The following is an 18,808-nucleotide window of genomic DNA, read 5'->3' as shown; positions in this document are numbered from 1 at the left end:
CCGTAGAATCGTGTAACCCTGACAGGCCGGGAGCTGCAGTCTGATAAGTTTGATCCATTCCTTTACCGATTGTTGTTAGCGATAGATCTACACTGTTCATCTTTTCATTATTTGTATCATTTTGCTTTTGTGTTCTCCCTGCGTGGAGTACTGACTGTCGATTGATATCTGCATAAAATACCCGTTAACTCTTGTTCTGCCTCCTGCTCATCACTGCATCCCGAGTTCCTGCTAGAACATAACAGAGACTTCTGTAGATGTCTTTGCCACTCTGCTATGAGCACGACACAGTAGCCAGAGTTCATAGCAGATGATCAATTTAGGCTAGGTTCACTTTTGCCTTCAGGAGGGCTGCGGATAGCTGCCTACTTCCTCCCTTCTTCCTCCCTGAAGCTCCGCCTACGCTCCGAGTACGTCTGTATGCATCCTGCGTTTCCCTGCATACCTATCTTTAACATTGAGTACACAGGGACATGCGTTGTATGCGAATGTGTCCGCATGCAGCGATTTGACGTATGCGGCGACCGCACGGAAACGCAAATTTTCAATCATTCCCTCACCCTCCCCCATTCCATCCCCCAACCAAAATGTATAAGGTACTGTATGATCCTGGGCGCTGCTGCCTAATGTTATAATTGGGTATTTGTTTCTGCAGCAGCTCAGGATCATCCAGTAACTTATATATTTTGGTTGGGAGATGGAACCGGGGAGGGAATGATTGTATTATATAATAATGTACTGAAATGGTGGACAAATTAATGCATGGATTTAAGTTAGTTATTGTTGGCAGCGGATTACTCATGATACTCTCCAAGTGTGTGACATCAGAATTTGTTTAATCAGGAACAATATATGATAAGCTTAATAGACCAGGAATAAATCATTTGTGTGTTTCTCTCTGTGCATCATCTACAGCAGGCTGCTTCTCTCATACTTCTCTCATATACAGGAAAAACAGGAAATACAGTCACCTGCTCTCCCTGTGTGAGCCTCTGGGAGTTTTTTTTAAACTTTATAAACAGCATACAGTTCAAATCTAGCAACTAAACACTCATAGACAGAAATGGAGTTGTTGCACTAAACATATTCCAACACCCCCACTCAACAGCTACTTATCCTGTTCGTCCCATTGTGGTTCTGAAGTTTACAAACTTGGCTCTTGATAATGGCTTTGTCATACCATCAGCTATTATCTTATCAGACTCGCAATAAACAAACTCAAGTACAATACATTCCACTAAGTCACGTAAGTGGTGATGTTTTACATCAATGTGCTTAGTCCTTGCACTAATCTTCTCACTGCTGGCAAGGTTAATGCATCCTTGGTTGTCCTCATAGATAACTGTTGGTTGAGTCAATGGCTTGCCGAAATCTTCCAAAATTTGTTTCAACCAAATTACTTCTTGACTTGCATAAGCAGCAGACATATATTCTACTTCTGTAGAAGATAATGCAACTGACACTTGTTTTCTGCTGGACCAAGAAATTGAATTTCCTCCTAACTTGAATAAGTAGCCACTTGTTGATTCCAGATCACTTGAATCTCCAGCCCAATCTGCATCCACATAACCTCTGAGAGTGAGATCTCCTGATACAGATATCTTTTGATTTAGCCTTTGAGTTTCTTTAAGATATTGAAGAGTTCTCTTAAAGGGAATCTGTCACCCATTTTTTGTGATATCAGGTAAAGATATCACCCAATTGTGTGTCCCATAAGTATTCTAGTAGTACCTTTCATAGCCCCTGACCCCCCTCCTTTGATGCGCAAATAACTTTTTAATCTGTCTTTCGATGTATGCAAATCGCTGCGGCTTGGTCCGATGGGCGTGGCTTATGGGTCGCCCTCCCAGGGCTGTGGGGTACCCGGTACTGGGCCGGTGTCAGCGGGATGTGTCACAACAGCGGTGACCCGGTCCGTGGCCCTGGGCGCCCAAGTAATGGGGGAATTGAAATAGTGAAATGTAGTTTGAATGAATAGTTCGTGACGCCACCTGTGGTATTCGGCAAGTGAGATGTTAAGCCGACGCTGCATCCAGATCCTCTGAGACTGGTGGTGTGTTGCAGCCAAGATGGTGAAGCTCCACACAGGTGGAGCTGTAGTCCCAGGGCAGTGTAGATGTAGGGGTAGAGGAGAGGCACAAGTGGTGTAGAAGCTGGTACCCAGATGTAGTGGTACAGGGTGTGTTAGAGCAGGAATAATTGGAGGACACCAGAGCATGTAGTTCCAAAGCTTTACTCACAGTCTGTAGTACACACAGGTGCCTGCCTCCATGCTGTGTCCTCCGGGTCAGGGACTCAGTCAACCTCCAGGTCAGATGGAATGCTCCCTTCCAACACTCCGCCAACATGTGCCTTTCCGAACATCTCCTCTTATAGCGCCTTTGGTGTGAAGTACTCCTAGTACTGAGTTACACTGGAGTTCCTCCTGACAGATGTTCCCAAGAACAATACTTGTACGGCAGACAGCTGTAGCCTGCTTCGGGGACTCCTTACTCCTGAGTCCCGGCTCACTATCTAAGTTGCTTTTGTGCCCTCAAGTCTTAGATGGGAGTAGTGCATTTACAGCCCACTACTCCACCGGTGTCTGCTGTAGGACCATTAGTATCCATACAACCTCGGGGACTGGGCCCTAGCCTTGCGCTTAGAACTTCTAAGCAGGGTTCTCTTCTAACCCATGTCCTCTGCTCCCTTTTACTCCTACATTCCGTACTAGTCTCTCCTTCTTATGGAAGATCAGGTTTCTGTTCAATGCCTTTCTCCTTCTTTCCTTTCCCGTGCCAGCAGACCCAGGTCGCTGAGATCTGCTGCAGCACCTCCTTCCTCCATCCCTCTCCCAGGGATCTTCTCTCCTCACTCTCATCCACTCAACTCCACTGAACTCACTGAACTCCTAAACCTTCCCGCTCTTTTATGTACTCTAACTCCACCCGCCTCCCAGCACGTTTCGTGTTCCAAGCAGGGAGCCACCAAAGGTGCTCTGCTACACTCCAAGCAGGGAGCCGCAATGTGGCTTTGCTGAACTACTGTGTTGTGTGGGATGCAAGTGTTGGAGCGTGGTCAGGAGCCTCCAACTTACCTGGATGGTGGGGTACCACACCTCAGGAGGAGGTGCAGTACCTCTGTGGCAACGGAATCCTCAGGGGCACCACACTTATTCTCCCCCCCTCCTGTCTTGCCCTACGCACTTGTTTCTTCTTATTACTGCATTCACGTAGGGTTTCTGCGCGTGCGCATTCAAAAGGCCCCTTGCGTGTGCGCAGTATGCTTGGACCAACTGTGGGCAAAGCATAAAATTAGTATTGCACATGCGCCGGTATTTTGCATCACTTTCTATGCCCCGGAAGTCTTCCAAGGCAAGCTGTCTGTTCCTGGACGCCAGAAATCTTACTGAAGCCCTGCAAATTACACCGGAAGCTTCGGATAACAAACCACACGCGAGGAAACCCTACGTGAACGCAGTAATAAGAAGAAACAAGAGCGTAGGGCAGGAGGGGGGTGGGGAAAGAAGAATAAGCCCCACCCATCAGACCGGACTGCGGCGATTTGCATACATCAAAAGACAGATTAAAAAAATATTTTTGCATCACAGGTGGGGGATGCACAATTGAGTGATATCTTTACCTGATATCACAAAAAATGGGTGACAGATTCCCTTTAATTGCATTCCAGTCTCTTTGGCGTGGCTTGCTTACACGTCGGCACGGATATCCGGACGAGTTGTGGTTGCTATGTACAAAAGCGCCCGCACTGCTTGTCTGTAACTCTCATTGCTGGGTAGCAGATCTTCTTCTCCTTCGCAACTGGAGAAAATGTAGCATCATAATCTTCACCATACTTTTGCAAGTAATTTTTATACAAAATGGAATTGTATATTTACCTAGACTAGGTAAATCATTTCTGTGTCTCTATCTGTGCAGCATCTACAGCAGGCTACAGCAGGCTGCTTCTCTCATAAACAGACACAGGAAAGCAGGAAATACAGTCACATGCTCTCCCTGTGTGAGCCTCTGAGAGTTTTTTTTTAACTTTATAAACAGCATACAAATCTAGCAACTAAACACTCATAGATAGGAATGGCGTTGTTGAACCAAACATATTCCAACAGTTATTCACACAACCAATGGTGCTGCTGCTCCTGCCATCCTGTCAAGAAAAATCTAATGGCTGGCTTAGCCTGCCCGCTGCCTCCTCAGCCTCATCCTGTCATCTCCTCAGCCTGGCTGCGGCTTAAAGGTACAGCACCCAGTTCCGGATGCCAGGTGCACCAACCACACTGTAGCTGTATCTGTAAATCACTGTAGGTGATCTAACTGTGCAGTGGTGTTATGCACTTGGCTTGTGGCGGCATAGTGGCTCTGATTACTGTTGGCCCAGTGAGTGGAAGCAATGGGGGGGCGGCTGACAGCATTTCCGCCCCCCCTCTTTGCTTCTGTTCACTGGGTCCCATACACTAGTAAGGGCAGTAATGCCCTAATAGCAGCCCTGGAGATAGAGACCCTGATTCTGGCAATGTGTCACTTACTCAGTTGTTTGCTGTCATTTTTATACAAACACTTTTTTCTTTGCTGTAGATCCAGCAGTGCTCAAATTACTGAGCTCTGTATAACCCTACCCCCACAACTGATTGACAGCTTTTTGTGTACAATGTACAGTGACATAAACCTGCTAAGAAGTGGTGGGGGTGTGGTTACATAGAGCAGCAGGACTAGGAGGCACAAAAAAAACTAGCCCAATAGTGATAATCTCCTGCTGATAAAACACTGATTTTATTGAAACAACAACACACAACACATTAGTTGACAGATAACTGAAAGTCAGTCTCTCAGATCCTACATCATGCTGCTCTCAGAATACATAGAAAATGCTTTCTGATAGATTCCCTTTATGAGTAAGTTGTCCTTTTTCCATAGAAATGAATAGGCAGTTTCTTTTGAGCATTTTGTGTTTTTTTTCTGGAATCTTTTGGAGTGGACTCGTTAAAATACGCCAAAAAAAACTGTGTGGACATACATTAATAGATGCAGATTTAGGCAAAGTTAGTTTCAAGTAGTTTTTAGCCAAAACCTACATTTAAAAACCCCCCTAAGATTAAAAGGAAAAATGTATACACTTCTTTTTTTCGTATACACAGCTATACAGTAAAGCTGGACTAAAAACTGCATATGTGATTCCAGTTTAAAGCGACACTTTGGGCACAAGCTCACATTGCATAAAATACCGGGGCTTCATAGTTTTAAAGGGAACCTGCCACCCCCCCCAGGCGTTTTTAAGTAAAAGAGCCACTTTATGCAGCACTAATGCTGCATTCTGTCAAGGTGGCTCTTTTATTTAGCATCCCTTCCACCGCAGAGATAATCGTTTTTAAAATTGGTCAAAATACCTGAATTTTGACCGGGGGGCACTTCTTTCCCCCTCTGACACAGACGCCTCACATCCATCACTCATTTCTTCCTGGAGTCTTTGCTTCATCTCCTCAGCGTTCTTTTGAAATCCTGGAGCCTGCGTTGTACTATATTTTCTTGGGCATGCGCAGTTAGTGATGCCCGTCCTGTCCCATCACACCCTGGCCTTCATATCACGCCTGCGTGGACGCGCGGCCAGAGATCCTGCCTCGCAGTTGCTTATGATTTATTCACACTGCGGGGCTGGGAATCTTGGGCATGAGAGCCGCAGAGAACTACTGTGCATGCCCAAGGTTCCGAGCCCCGCAGTGTGAATAAATCATAAGCGACTGTTCTTTCTTTCCCCTCTTTCTTTATCTCTCCCTCTCTGTTCTTTCTTTCCCCTTTCTTTTTTCCTCTCTCTCTGTTCTTTTTTTCCTGTCCACTCTTTCTCTCTCTGTTCTTTTTCTTTCTTTCTTTCTTCATTTCTCTCTGTTCTTTCTTTCTTTCCCCTCTTTCTTTCTCTCTGTGTTCTTTCTCTGATCTTTCTTTCGCTCTGTTCTTTCTTTCTTTCTTTCCCCTCTTTCTTTCTCTCTGTAATCTTTCTTTACTTTTTTCTCTCTCTATTCTTTCTTTCTCTCTCTCTGTTCTTCCTTTTTTTCTCTCTGTTCTTTCTTTCTCTCTCTGTTCTTTCTTTCCCCTCTTTCTTTCTCTCCCTTTCTGTTCTTTCTTTCCCCTCTTTCTTTTTTTTGCTCTCTGTTATTTTTTTCTGCCCTCTCGTTCTCTGTTTCTTTCTTTCTCTCTGTTCTTTCTTTCCCCTTTCTTTCTTTCTTTCTCTCTCTGTTCTTTCTTTCCCCTTTTTCTTTCTCTTTCTTTCTTTTTCTTTCTTTCTCTCTGTTCTTTCTTTCCCCTCTTTCTTTCTCGCTCCCTCTCTGTTCTTTCATTCCCCTCTTTCTTTCTCTTTCTCTCTCTCTGTTCTTTTTTTCCCTCTTTCTTTTTTTCTATCTCTTTCTCTGTTCTTTTTTCTGTCCCCTTTTTCTTTCTCTCTGTTCTTCCTTTCTTTCTCTCTGTTTCTTTCTTTCTCTCTGTTCTTTCTTTACCCTCTTTCTTTCTCTCTCTCCTTTCTTTCTCTCTCTCTGTTTTCTTTTTTCTCTCTCTCTGTTCTTTCTTTCTTTTCCTCAGTACCAGTCAGTGTGCCCACAGTACCAGCCACTGTGCCCTCAGTACCAGTCAGTGTGATCAGCAGTACTAAATGGGGCATGGACATGGGTGTGACTAGTCGTGAAATGGGTGTGGTCGGGGCATGGGGCATGGCCTAAGGTGCTGATTGGATGCCACTTCAACTGTGCAACTGTGAGAAAGGAGGTTGTTGGCCAAAATCTAAGAATACATGACCCCATCCATCCTCCCTTCAATATGATGCAGTTGTCCTGTTCCCTTTGTAGAAGAGAACCCCCAAAGTGTGATGTTTCCATCACCATGCTTCACAGTTTGGACTGTGTTCTTGGGGTTGTACTCATTCTTCTTCTTCCTCCAAACACAGCGAGTGGAGTTGATACCAAAAAGTTCTATTTTGGTCTCATCTGACCACATGACCTTCTCCCAGACCTCCCCTGGATCATCCAGATGGTTATTGCTGAACTTCAAACAGGCCTGGACGTGTGCTGGCATGAGCAGGGGGACCTTGCGTGCCCTGCAGGATTTTAATCCATGATGGCGTATTGTGTTACTAACGGTAATGTTTGAGACTGTCATCCCAGCTCTCTTCAGGCCATTGACCAGGTCCTCCCATGTAGTTTTGGACTGATTCCTGACCTTTCTCAGAATCATCCTTACCCCACGAGGCAAGATCTTGCATGGAGCCCCAGACTGAGGAAGATTGACAGTCATCTTGTGTTTCTTCCATTTTCTAATAATTGTGCCAACAGTTTTTGCTTTCTCACCAAGCTGCTTGTCTATTGTCCCGTAGCCCATCCCAGCCTTATGAAAGTCCCTGCTGTCTTTACACAGCTATTTGGTATTGGCCATGGTGGGGAGGTTGGAGTGTGATTGATTGAGTGTGTGGACAGGTGTCTTTTATACATGTAAAGAGTAAAAACAGGTGAAATTAGTACAGGTAATGAGTGCAGAGTAGGAGGGCTTCTTAAAGAAAACTATAAGATCTGTAAGAGCCAAAATTGTTGTCAGTTGGTAGGTGATCAAATACTTATTTCATGCAATAAAATGCAATTTAAGTATTTAAAAATCATACAATGTTATAATGGTATTTATTTTTAGATTCTGTATCTCACAGTTGAAGTGTACCTATGATAAAAATTACAGACCTCTCGATTCTTCGTAGGTGTGAAAATTTGCAAAATCGTCAATGTATCAAATACTTATTTTCCCTACTGTAAGTATTATTATTTTACTGGCGGAAAACATAAAGATTGAGAAGGAGTAGTCTGAGTAGTGAACAACCCCTTTAAGTCTAATGGCCAGTCTGAAAATTACAAAATTTCAAATTTAAATATAGCTTGTGATATGAAAAATAGAAATTATACCATTATCAGTTTTTATTTTTAATGTTTATGTAACATAAAAACCATATTTACACAAAAAGTAAGTTTTTCAAAGCACATTGCCTTTAAGACTGGTGCTAATAAGTACGGTAATCCTAGATGTCAGCAGCCTCCTCTGAGAAGACTTGAGATGTCACTTTGCCCCTGTCCCACAATCTGTAGCAATGAGGCGGATGAGGAGTGCCATCACAGAGACCTTGCGCTATCACTATCACATTGTGCTAAAGTGGTATAAGCCCCAATCCTACGCTCTTTGCTTAATAATCCCTATATATACCACCAATATATTCTGCTGTGCTGTACATTGCACCAGTCATTACAACCTACAGCGATTTTCCTTTTTATATTCACTCATGTGGATAAAGTCCTTAACTAAAATATTTCATTTTTCAAGAGTAAAAAAACAGTGGAAAGAGGAAAGAGTGGGACCGAATAGGAAACAATCTAAGTGACCTAAAACAGTGACAGCAATCTCCACAGCTATGGAGCATGATGGAAAGGTTTCTTGAGTTGGATCCAGATAAAGAAGTGGGTGGGTGGAGTGTAGAAGACAGACACTGAGGCACCAGGGTCAGAACCATTTCATATCTGGGGTGCCTTCCAGGTTTTGGGGGTCTGTGGTCAGAGCTGCGTGGCCGGCTGTGCTTTCAGGGAGACCTCAGGGTCTGAGTCAGACTTTAAATAGACAAGAACACACAACGGGAGACGAGAGGGCAGTACCATAGCTGTATACTTTTACAGGACACTGGCATGGTACAGCTACACAGAAGAATGGGCAGAGTTTACAATCCTACAAAGGACGTCTGTAATTTTGAAGGCATAAACTTAACGTACTAAAAAGGAGTTCAATTCTTCATACGAGTCCACACTGTGACAGAAAATTGCTAATCGTGTCCCACACCTAGGATGTTTGTCCCGCAGACAAGAGGAGAAGTTGTTACTCCCATTTGGCACATAAGAAGGCTGCAGTTTCATTGCAGAAGAGTTTGGCTCCCATACACATTATAACATTAGCAAATCCAGGAAACAAACACGGATCTCTAACCTAAACCTAACAATTAATGGTGGCTTAAAGCTTCATTCACATGTTGCGGATTTGTTGCAGATTTTACTCGTAAAAGTGTAAACTGAAAATTGCAGCATTTCTACATCAAAAATCCGTGCAGATTTTTCTGCACTTATCCATGTGTTTTTAGGTCTTTTTTTTTGTTGTTGCAAAAATACACCAAAAGATACATCAAAACAGTGCAAGGATAGTTTACCCTGTTGTAATGCATTACAGAAAATGTTTGCATGTTGTAACAATTGTTTGCTCTGTTCCAGCCCGAGGACGTGCTGTGTTTAACGAGGAAGGGGGGAATGTGGCACCTCTGAGGGTTCAGTCGCCACAGAGGTACTGCACCTCTGCCAGTGGTGTGGTACTCCGCTCTCAGGTAAGGAGGGGACACTACCCAGTACCCACACACTAGCACCCAACACTAGACCTCTCCAGGCCAGGGAGGGACTAGGTAGAGGGTGCAGGTGGAGAAGGGGAGGAGCTTAAGGGAGGACAGTGAGAAGAGTGAGATCTTTTTGTGCTGGGGACTGGAGCAGTGAGGAGCTCGTCCCTAGACTAGACAGAGAGTGAGAAGACCAAGAAGGGGTCCTAGGGTCAAGGGAAGTGAAGAATCCACCCCTGGTCCCCGAATCCACACCGACCGTAGTCGGGTGGAGGGACCAGGTCACAGTAGGGGACCGGCCCCAGACTAATGGAGAAACTGAGGACTCACCTAGAAAACCGGAGGCTGTAGTATCTGTATGTGCGACAGCCAAAACCACACACATTTGCTGAAAAGGCAGCCAGATAGGATCAAGGAGACCAAGAGAACATCGCCCGACAGTGTCACAATCCATGTTTGGATTGTGGCAGATCTGGCTCACATATAACCTTTTTTTTCTTAAAGCCTCTGGCTTAATGTTAGTTTTTGCCCCCGTGGCCGCTGGGGTTATTACAACCTTGGTTGCTGCTAATGGGTTGCCCCCGGTGGCAGCTGGGGTTACTACATGTGTAAATTAGCCAACAGGTGTTAACCCTCCCCTCCTTCCTATAAAAGGGTTTCAGGTGCTCTGAATCATTGTTGGTGATATTGTTCACTTCCCAACCAACCTTGAAGGAGAGAGGAGCTATTGGGAGCAGTGCTTTGCAGCTCATCCAGAGCTTTTGTGTATCAGCTGTTCAGGTGGAAGCTGTATCCAGGTGCCGTACTCTTTTGCTAGGAGCAATTGCAGCAGAGCAAAGCTAAGTTGTGTGCTTTCCCTGTTTGTTGTTTTCCCTAATGTTATATTAGTACAGCGGTGGGACCAGTGTCCGCACTAACCAGTTCCCTAGTAAGGGATAGGTGCAGGGCTAGTGAGGGATTCAGGTATCCAGGTTGGTGACAGGTGAAGAGCCTGTATAGGGAACATTAGGAGTGTTCAGGGACATTGTCTCAGGGGAGTGCAGGAGGTCTCCACGTCCCAGTTCCCTATTGTAGGGCCCACCGTTGTAACTGTGTCTCCAATGTTCCCATATCTGTCTTGTTGTTTCAGTTACCGACCTGCGGGTCGCGTCACACAGAACAAGTCTACGTGACAGACAGGATCCGAGGCTGCTGGCTTGGGACACTGTGTGTGAGGCGCAGGGCAGGAGAGACGGGAGCCAGCACAGTGAGACGGCCAGGAAAGGAACATCTGAAGGGGGTTTTGGCACAGTGTACCACAAATTACCTGAGAGCTGGCTAGACCACCGACCCGGAGGACACAGCACCCCGACTGGGGATTGTAACTGGAAGAACTGTGAGTAAAAGTGTGAAGACAGCTTCACAGCGTCACCTGCCTTGCACTACAACCACCACCATCACATTTAACACCATAACTGCCCTGGGGCCTAGCTCTACCCATGGAGAGCTGTACCAACTCTGCTGTGTCACCAGCTGCCCCAGTGGAACTGAACTGCAGCGGTGGCCATATTATCTTTGCCGAACACGACGGGTGGCGTCACGACTTATCCCCAGCTTTAGTCCCCAAAAACATCTTTATTTCCATTTTATTGCACACCCAGGGCCACGGACTGGGTCACTGTTGCCATGACATCTCCTGAAGGACTAGATATATAAAGACCGTTGGCACAACTTCTCAGAAAGGTGGTGCCCAAGTAGGGTCAACCAAATTGACTTGGCACACACACGTGGAGATGCAAGTGACAATGAAGTTTAATAAGTACAGTACATACAGTAAACGTTTCGGTCAATAATGACCTTCGTCGTTGTACTATATAGTGTACTGAATGTACTTGTTTAATAGGGCCACCTGTCCATAGGTAACTGTGACTAGGTATAACGGGCTATGCGTCGGTAATGGAGTTGTGTGGTAGATAGACATGTAGACGCGGACGACAAGCGGTGGAAACCGCGTCTACATGTCTGTCTACCACACAACTCCATTACCGACGCATAGCCCGTTATACCTAGTCACAGTTACCTATGGACAGGTGGCCCTATTAAACAAGTACATTCAGTACACTATATAGTACAATGACGAAGGTCATTATTGACCGAAACGTTTACTGTATGTACTGTACTTATTAAACTTCATTGTCACTTGCATCTCCACGTGTGTGTGCCAAGTCAATTTGCACACGCATCCCCTGAAGGACTGACTGGCCCAGTACTGAGTACCCAAGGCCCTAGCAGGTATCGCATTTACGTAATAGATAATGACAGGATGCTGATTTAAAAAGGAAAAACAAAACCAACAAATGCCAAAAAAAATGGAGCATGTAGGAGAGATCATGTTAAAGTCCTTGACAAAATCTGCACCAAATCCGCAACGTGTGAACCCAGTCTAAAGGTGTTATCCTATGATTGACACTTATCACCTATTCACAGAGGTCCCATCAGTCACAACAATTCCATTGTCATTTTACAATCCTTTTGCATCTGCTTTTGGCTTTGGATCATACATTGCATTAAAGGGAACCCATCAGTTGATTCATGCTTCCTAAATGTTAGGCAGCATGAATCAGAGACTGACTGCACAATTGCAGCCAGGTATATTTTTCTCTGAAATGCTTCAATGCTTCAGAGAACAAGTAGTTGCTTTTCTCACTGCTGCTGCTGTTGCTAGATTGACAGGTCTCTGGCTAAGTACACACATGGGAGAGACATATTTTTCATGTGGATCGGTACTTTGAAAAGCTGGGCAGGGGGTTGCGCCGGACTAGTCCCATCTCTGCCTATGATCCCTAGTCTGCTCTTCAAACTATTTTTTCCGAAACATTTGAGCGTTTTATCGAAGAATACACCTGGCTTCAATCGTGGTTTGGGCAGCTTGAATTGACTGACAGGTTCCCTTTAACTATTGCAGCATGCTTCAGGGAAACTCCAGCTGTTCCTTCATGTCTTTATAGTAATTGTTTCTGCAACTTCAACACCACCGTCTTTTTTTTAACAGCTGTATATAAAAAATACTGAGTGGATTCAGACTTTTTGGGACATCTGGAAGAATGATTGTCGTGATAAAAAAAGGTGAGTGCTACCATGAATCCTGTATCATTTCTACAGTAAAGCATCCTGAGACCATGCGCATGTGGGGTTGTTTTTCACCTATGGAGGGGCCTCATTTACAATTTTGCCTAAGAGCATTGCCATGAATAAAGAATGGGATCTAAACATCCTCCAAAAGCAACTTCTTCCAACAATCCAGGAGTAATTTGGTAATGAACAATAATTTTTCCAGAATGATGGAAACCATGTCACAAGGCAAAAGTGATAACTAAGTGGCTTGGTGAACAAAAATCCAGCATGCTAGGGTGAATTGTAGAAGTCTTGAAAAATAAGGGTCAATACTGTTAGGCTATGTGCCCACGTAGCGTTTAAATCCAGACACTGAAAACCGGACTCCTTCCCAGAAATCGCGCGTTTTTTTCCCGCGCGATTTTACCACGATTATGTTCGCGATTTTCGTGTACGATAATCAAGCACTTTCCAAGCCATTTGAAGCATCGCTTGGAAAGTGATTGACAGGTTGCTCACACTCATCAAACATAGTGTTTGACAAGTGTGACCAGCTTTTTACTATTGAGGCTGCCTATGCGGCCTCAATAGTAAAAGAAAGAATGTAAAAAATAATAAAAAAATAAAAAATCGGGGTATATTTACCTTCCGACGTCCCGCGCTGCATTTCCGGGCCTCAGTGTTCCCAGTAATGCCTTGCGAGACCTGTGATGACGTTGGTCTCGCGTTGCTATAGCGATCTCACGAGACCGCTAGAGTAACCCGAGACTATCTCATCACAGGACGTTGCCGCAAGGCATTACTGGGAACGCTGAGGCCCGGGATGGCAGCGCAGGACGTCGGAAGGTCAATATACCCCGATTTTTTATTTTTTATTCTTTTTTTTACAGGCGTATGGTACCCAGGGCCTGGACGACAGTCTCCTCTCCTCCACACCGTGGGCACCAACCGCACATGAGACGCTTAACTTCCCGCATGGTGGGCATAGCCACATGCGGGAAGTAAGGGATTCTCATGCATTCCTATGGGTGCGGAATCGCAACACTTCTTTGTGATTCCGCACAAAAGAATGAGCATGCTGCGATTTTTTCCGCGATGCGATTCCGCCGCGGAAAAAAGCGCAGCATTAGCACAGCATGTGCGGAATGCCATAGGAATGCATGGGGGGCGTTCTGTACAAGATTTTTAAATGTTTTCGCGCTGAAAATCGCGGCAAAAACGCTTAAAAATCGCATCGTGGGCACACAGCCTAAATCTTGAGTCTTTGTATAAACCTGATGTATTTGTCAATAGATGTTGAAAAACTTATGAAATGTTGATAATTCAAATGGAGATTCAGTGGCGCTTGTGTATGAGTGTAATTCCAGCAGCAAACACTAAGACACCTGTCACAAGGGTGTCAAAGAAATAAGGTAAAATAACTCATAATATTAGTGTGCGCTTGGAACACTCATAAAGAAGAGGGAAATCTAAATTAGGTGGTTATAGAAAAAAAACAAAAAAACAAAACCTCTTATAAGTGCTCTTTATGTAGCTGGATAATAGCGAGAAAATAGCAATTAGAAATAGACTTGTAAAATTGTAAGACCTCAGAAGAAGTGCTTAAGGGAAAAAAAAAAAAAAAAAAAAATATATATATATATATATATACAGTGGGGAAAAAAAGTATTTAGTCAGTCAGCAATAGTGCAAGTTCCACCACTTAAAAAGATGAGAGGCATCTGTAATTTACATCATAGGTAGACCTCAACTATGGGAGACAAACTGAGAAAAAAAAATCCAGAAAATCACTTTGTCTGTTTTTTTTCATTTTATTTGCATATTATGGTGGAAAATAAGTATTTGGTCAGAAACAAGCAATCAAGATTTCTGGCTCTCACAGACCTGTAACTTCTTCTTTAAGAGTCTCCTCTTTCCTCCACTCATTACCTGTAGTAATGGCACCTGTTTAAACTTGTTATCAGTATAAAAAGACACCTGTGCACACCCTCAAACAGTCTGACTCCAAACTCCACTATGGTGAAGACCAAAGAGCTGTCAAAGGACACCAGAAACAAAATTGTAGCCCTGCACCAGGCTGGGAAGACTGAATCTGCAATAGCCAACCAGCTTGGAGTGAAGAAATCAACTGTGGGAGCAATAATTAGAAAATGGAAGACATACAAGACCACTGATAATCTCCCTCGATCTGGTGCTCCACGCAAAATCCCACCCCGTGGGGTCAGAATGATCACAAGAACGGTGAGCAAAAATCCCAGAACCACGCGGGGGGACCTAGTGAATGAACTGCAGAGAGCTGGGACCAATGTAACAAGGCCTACCATAAGTAACACACTACGCCACCATGGACTCAGATCCTGCAGTGCCAGACGTGTCCCACTGCTTAAGCCTGTACATGTCCGGGCCCGTCTGAAGTTTGCTAGAGAGCATTTGGATGATCCAGAGGAGTTTTGGGAGAATGTCCTATGGTCTGATGAAACCAAACTGGAACTGTTTGGTAGAAACACAACTTGTCGTGTTTGGAGGAAAAAGAATACTGAGTTGCATCCATCAAACACCATACCTACTGTAAAGCATGGTGGTGGAAACATCATGCTTTGGGGCTGTTTCTCTGCAAAGGGGCCAGGACGACTGATCCGGGTACATGAAAGAATGAATGGGGCCATGTATCGTGAGATTTTGAGTGCAAACCTCCTTCCATCAGCAAGGGCATTGAAGATGAAACGTGGCTGGGTCTTTCAACATGACAATGATCCAAAGCACACCGCCAGGGCAACGAAGGAGTGGCTTCGTAAGAAGCATTTCAAGGTCCTGGAGTGGCCTAGCTAGTCTCCAGATCTCAACCCTATAGAAAACATTTGGAGGGAGTTGAAAGTCCGTGTTGCCAAGCGAAAAGCCAAAAACATCACTGCTCTAGAGGAGATCTGCAGGAAGGAATGGGCCAACATACCAACAACAGTGTGTGGCAACCTTGTGAAGACTTACAGAAAACGTTTGACCTCTGTCATTGCCAACAAAGGATATATCACAAAGTATTGAGATGAAATTTTGTTTCTGACCAAATACTTATTTTCCACCATAATATGCAAATAAAATGAAAAAAAAACAGACAATGTGATTTTCTGGATTTTTTTTTCTCAGTTTGTCTCCCATAGTTGAGGTCTACCTATGATGTAAATTACAGACGCCTCTCATCTTTTTAAGTGGTGGAACTTGCACTATTGCTGACTGACTAAATACTTTTTTTCCCCACTGTATATATATAGATGCTGGTGGCAATCTTAGTTCCAACCTGAACAATCATTAAAAACTAAAAAGGCATGAGTGAGGGTAAAAACCTGAAACCACTGAACAGGTTATATACTGCAGGGTACTTCTCCCTGACAGCAGCTTAAAAAAAAAAAGTCAAAGTCAGATTGCAGCCTGTGAACGGCTGTGCAGAGTAGCTGCAATAGTAAATGCACGAGTCAGAGAGCGGTACCTGTAAAGATAATGTGATGCGAAGTCCTCACTCCAGTAAGCGGTGCAGGTTAAAATAGCGCTTTTTGCTCCAGCGCTTGGAAAAAGAGGGGTGGGGGTTTTGTACACAGGGGTATAGACGAGTTACAGGGGCTGCCCCGGCCGGTGGCAGCCTCCTGTTAGTGTACCTCCAGCTGTGGAGCAGACATGAGCGGCCGCTCGTGCTCCCGTGCTCCAGGGATCCCTGAGGAAGAAGACAGTTAGTCTTTGAAACATGTTGGAAAGTCCATTGGTCCCCGCCGCAACCACCAGCAAATGAAACCGACGTGGTCACGTGCTGACTCACATCACGAAGGTCCTGTATACCTTGAGCAGCTCACAGACGCCGGGAGCACCATATCTACTGTAAAGCATGGAAGTGGATCGCTGATGTTTTGGGGATGTGTGAGCTACAAAGGCACAGGAAACTTTGTCAAAGTTTAAGGAAAGATGAATGCAGCAAATACTGGAGGTAAATTTGCAATCATCAGCCCGGAAGCTGCGCATGGGACATACTTGGACGTTCCCACATGACAACGATCCAAAAAACACATGGCCAAGTTGACCTGTCATTGAACAAAATGAAGGTTCTGGAGTGGCCATCTCAGTCTCCTGACCTCAATATCATTGAGCCTCTCTGGGGAGATCTCAAGCGTGCAGTTCATGCTAGACAGCCCAGGAATTTACAGGAATTGGAGGATTTTTGCCAAGAAGAGTGGGCAGCTTTACCATCTGAGAAAATAAAGAACCTCATCCACAACTACCACAAAAGACTTCAAGCTGTCATTGATGTTAGACGGGGCAATACACGGTATTAAGAAATGGGGTATGTGAATTTTTGATCAGGGCCATTTGGATATTTTTGGTTGTCATTATGATTTAAATTTTGAAAACACAGTCGTTTGACGATAAACGGTTTCACCCAACCACTAACCATGAGTTGAGAAAAAGTTTTGGTGTCATCATTCACATTCTCTGAAAAAAAGGCCAGAAAAGCAAAAAATCTGCCTGGGTATATAAACTTTTGAGTACAACTGTAAAGGATCTAAAAACACTGAATCAGAAAACTCTGTGAAAACCCAAATTTGTGCCAGTCTTAAACCTTTTTGCCAGGAGTGTATTTACCTCACTATGAAGGGATCGTTTACTACCTTTAATGATATGTTATATATGTTGGATATTATACTGTTCATTATATTTTCACATTCACATTTAGTATAATCTTATAAGTGTCTGACATTTTACATATCACATTCTATTTTTTTGTATTTACATATCTTGTTTGTCTATATTAATTGGTTTGGTTCCTTAATTTTTCACCTCTTAGGGATTGACCAGTTTTGTGTTTGCTTTTTTTTAAAGTTTGGAGTTTATATTTTTTCCTTTTGTTTGTGTGAGTTCCCTCCCACACTGTAAAAATACTGTTATATATAGAGTGAGGTTAATTTGCTTCCTAGTGTGTAGGTTAACGTAGGAGAATAAGATTGCGGGACAGTGACTTATCTTTTCAGTACTGCAGAATAGGCTGGCACAATATAGTCATCAGAAAGTACATAATGTATCTGGTTCAAAAACTTTAACCCTAAATTCAAGCCAAGGAGTGAACAACTTCTGAATACAGCACTGCATGGAGCACAGTGGCATGATGTAGAGTGTGCATGGGTGCCAATTATGGAGCGGCAGAGGCTTTCCTCCTTCGAGGTCTCAACCAAGTAATGAAGGGCCACATGGAGCCCCTCATCTGCAGGTTGGGCATTTATGAAGTGGCAGAGACACGCTTACGATTACTGTAAGGAAGCGCACTCTTTTGTGTGTTCCAGCTATATAAATACCGACGTACGCAGGCCTTTGACTGAAGCTATGTTTACTATACAAAACCACAAACACCATAAAGCACTAAAGCCACAACAAAACATAGGGTTAGTGTGATTATATTGATAGTAGCCAGACAGGCATTTTTCTAGAAACCATTGAAGTGGTATCTCAAGCTACAACTGATGCTAAATAGAGGGGCATTTATACTTAAAAGGCGATGGAGGACTTAGGATCTAAAAATTCACCCAGCTAGCAATTTAAAGGGGTTGTCCACTATTGCATAGCCCCTTCCTAAATGCTAAAGTCCCCCAGATAAAAAAAAACCTTTAGCATTTAAGTTGTTAGTAGATATCCCAAGTGGCAAAACTAGGAGGGGCGGGCAGGCAGGCACTTGCCCTTTGCGCTGCCGGCAGTGGGGAATGCTATCAGGCCGCCTAGTGTGGCAGTCCATCGTTGCTCTTAGCTGGTGACATTTTGCTGCCCCCTGAGAGAATAGGATTTGTTCATTCTGAAACTGACGGCTGGCTCAGAGTAGTTGTCTTTAAGGCCTGTTTCACACATCAATTTTTTCAAATCAGTCAAAATCCGCCAAAAAGTGAAAATGGCGGATCCGCTAAAATGTGTCAAAACGGATGCAAGTGGATGGTACGGATCCATTTTTTGACGGATCCGCTAGATTGATTTTTGTACGGATCTGTCAAAAAACGGATCCGTACCCTCCGCTGGCATCCGTTTTTCCCATCCGTTGGTTCCGTTTTCTGACAGATCCATTTTTCCACACCTCCAAAATGGGATGCTCCCAAATATGATTGGCTCTTGGAAAATGCTCCCACATGTGATTGGATACTGGAAACTAGGGAAAACTATATCTATGGTGTTGTAAAACAATATCTTTGAAAGGTTGTAGAGCTAGTGGCAGCGATGGAAGGAGTTATTGCGAGTATTAACAGCTTCTGTGTGGAATTTGATCTTCACTGCAATCGGTTGCCAATTATTGCTCTCCAGAGGGAGAAAAGAAGAC

Source organism: Dendrobates tinctorius, unplaced genomic scaffold (genome assembly GCF_039654945.1).
Source record: "Dendrobates tinctorius isolate UK_male_01 unplaced genomic scaffold, ASM3965494v1 ptg000145l, whole genome shotgun sequence".
In the NCBI taxonomy this organism is placed as follows: Eukaryota; Metazoa; Chordata; class Amphibia; order Anura; family Dendrobatidae; genus Dendrobates; species Dendrobates tinctorius.
This window is presented reverse-complemented; position numbering follows the sequence as displayed.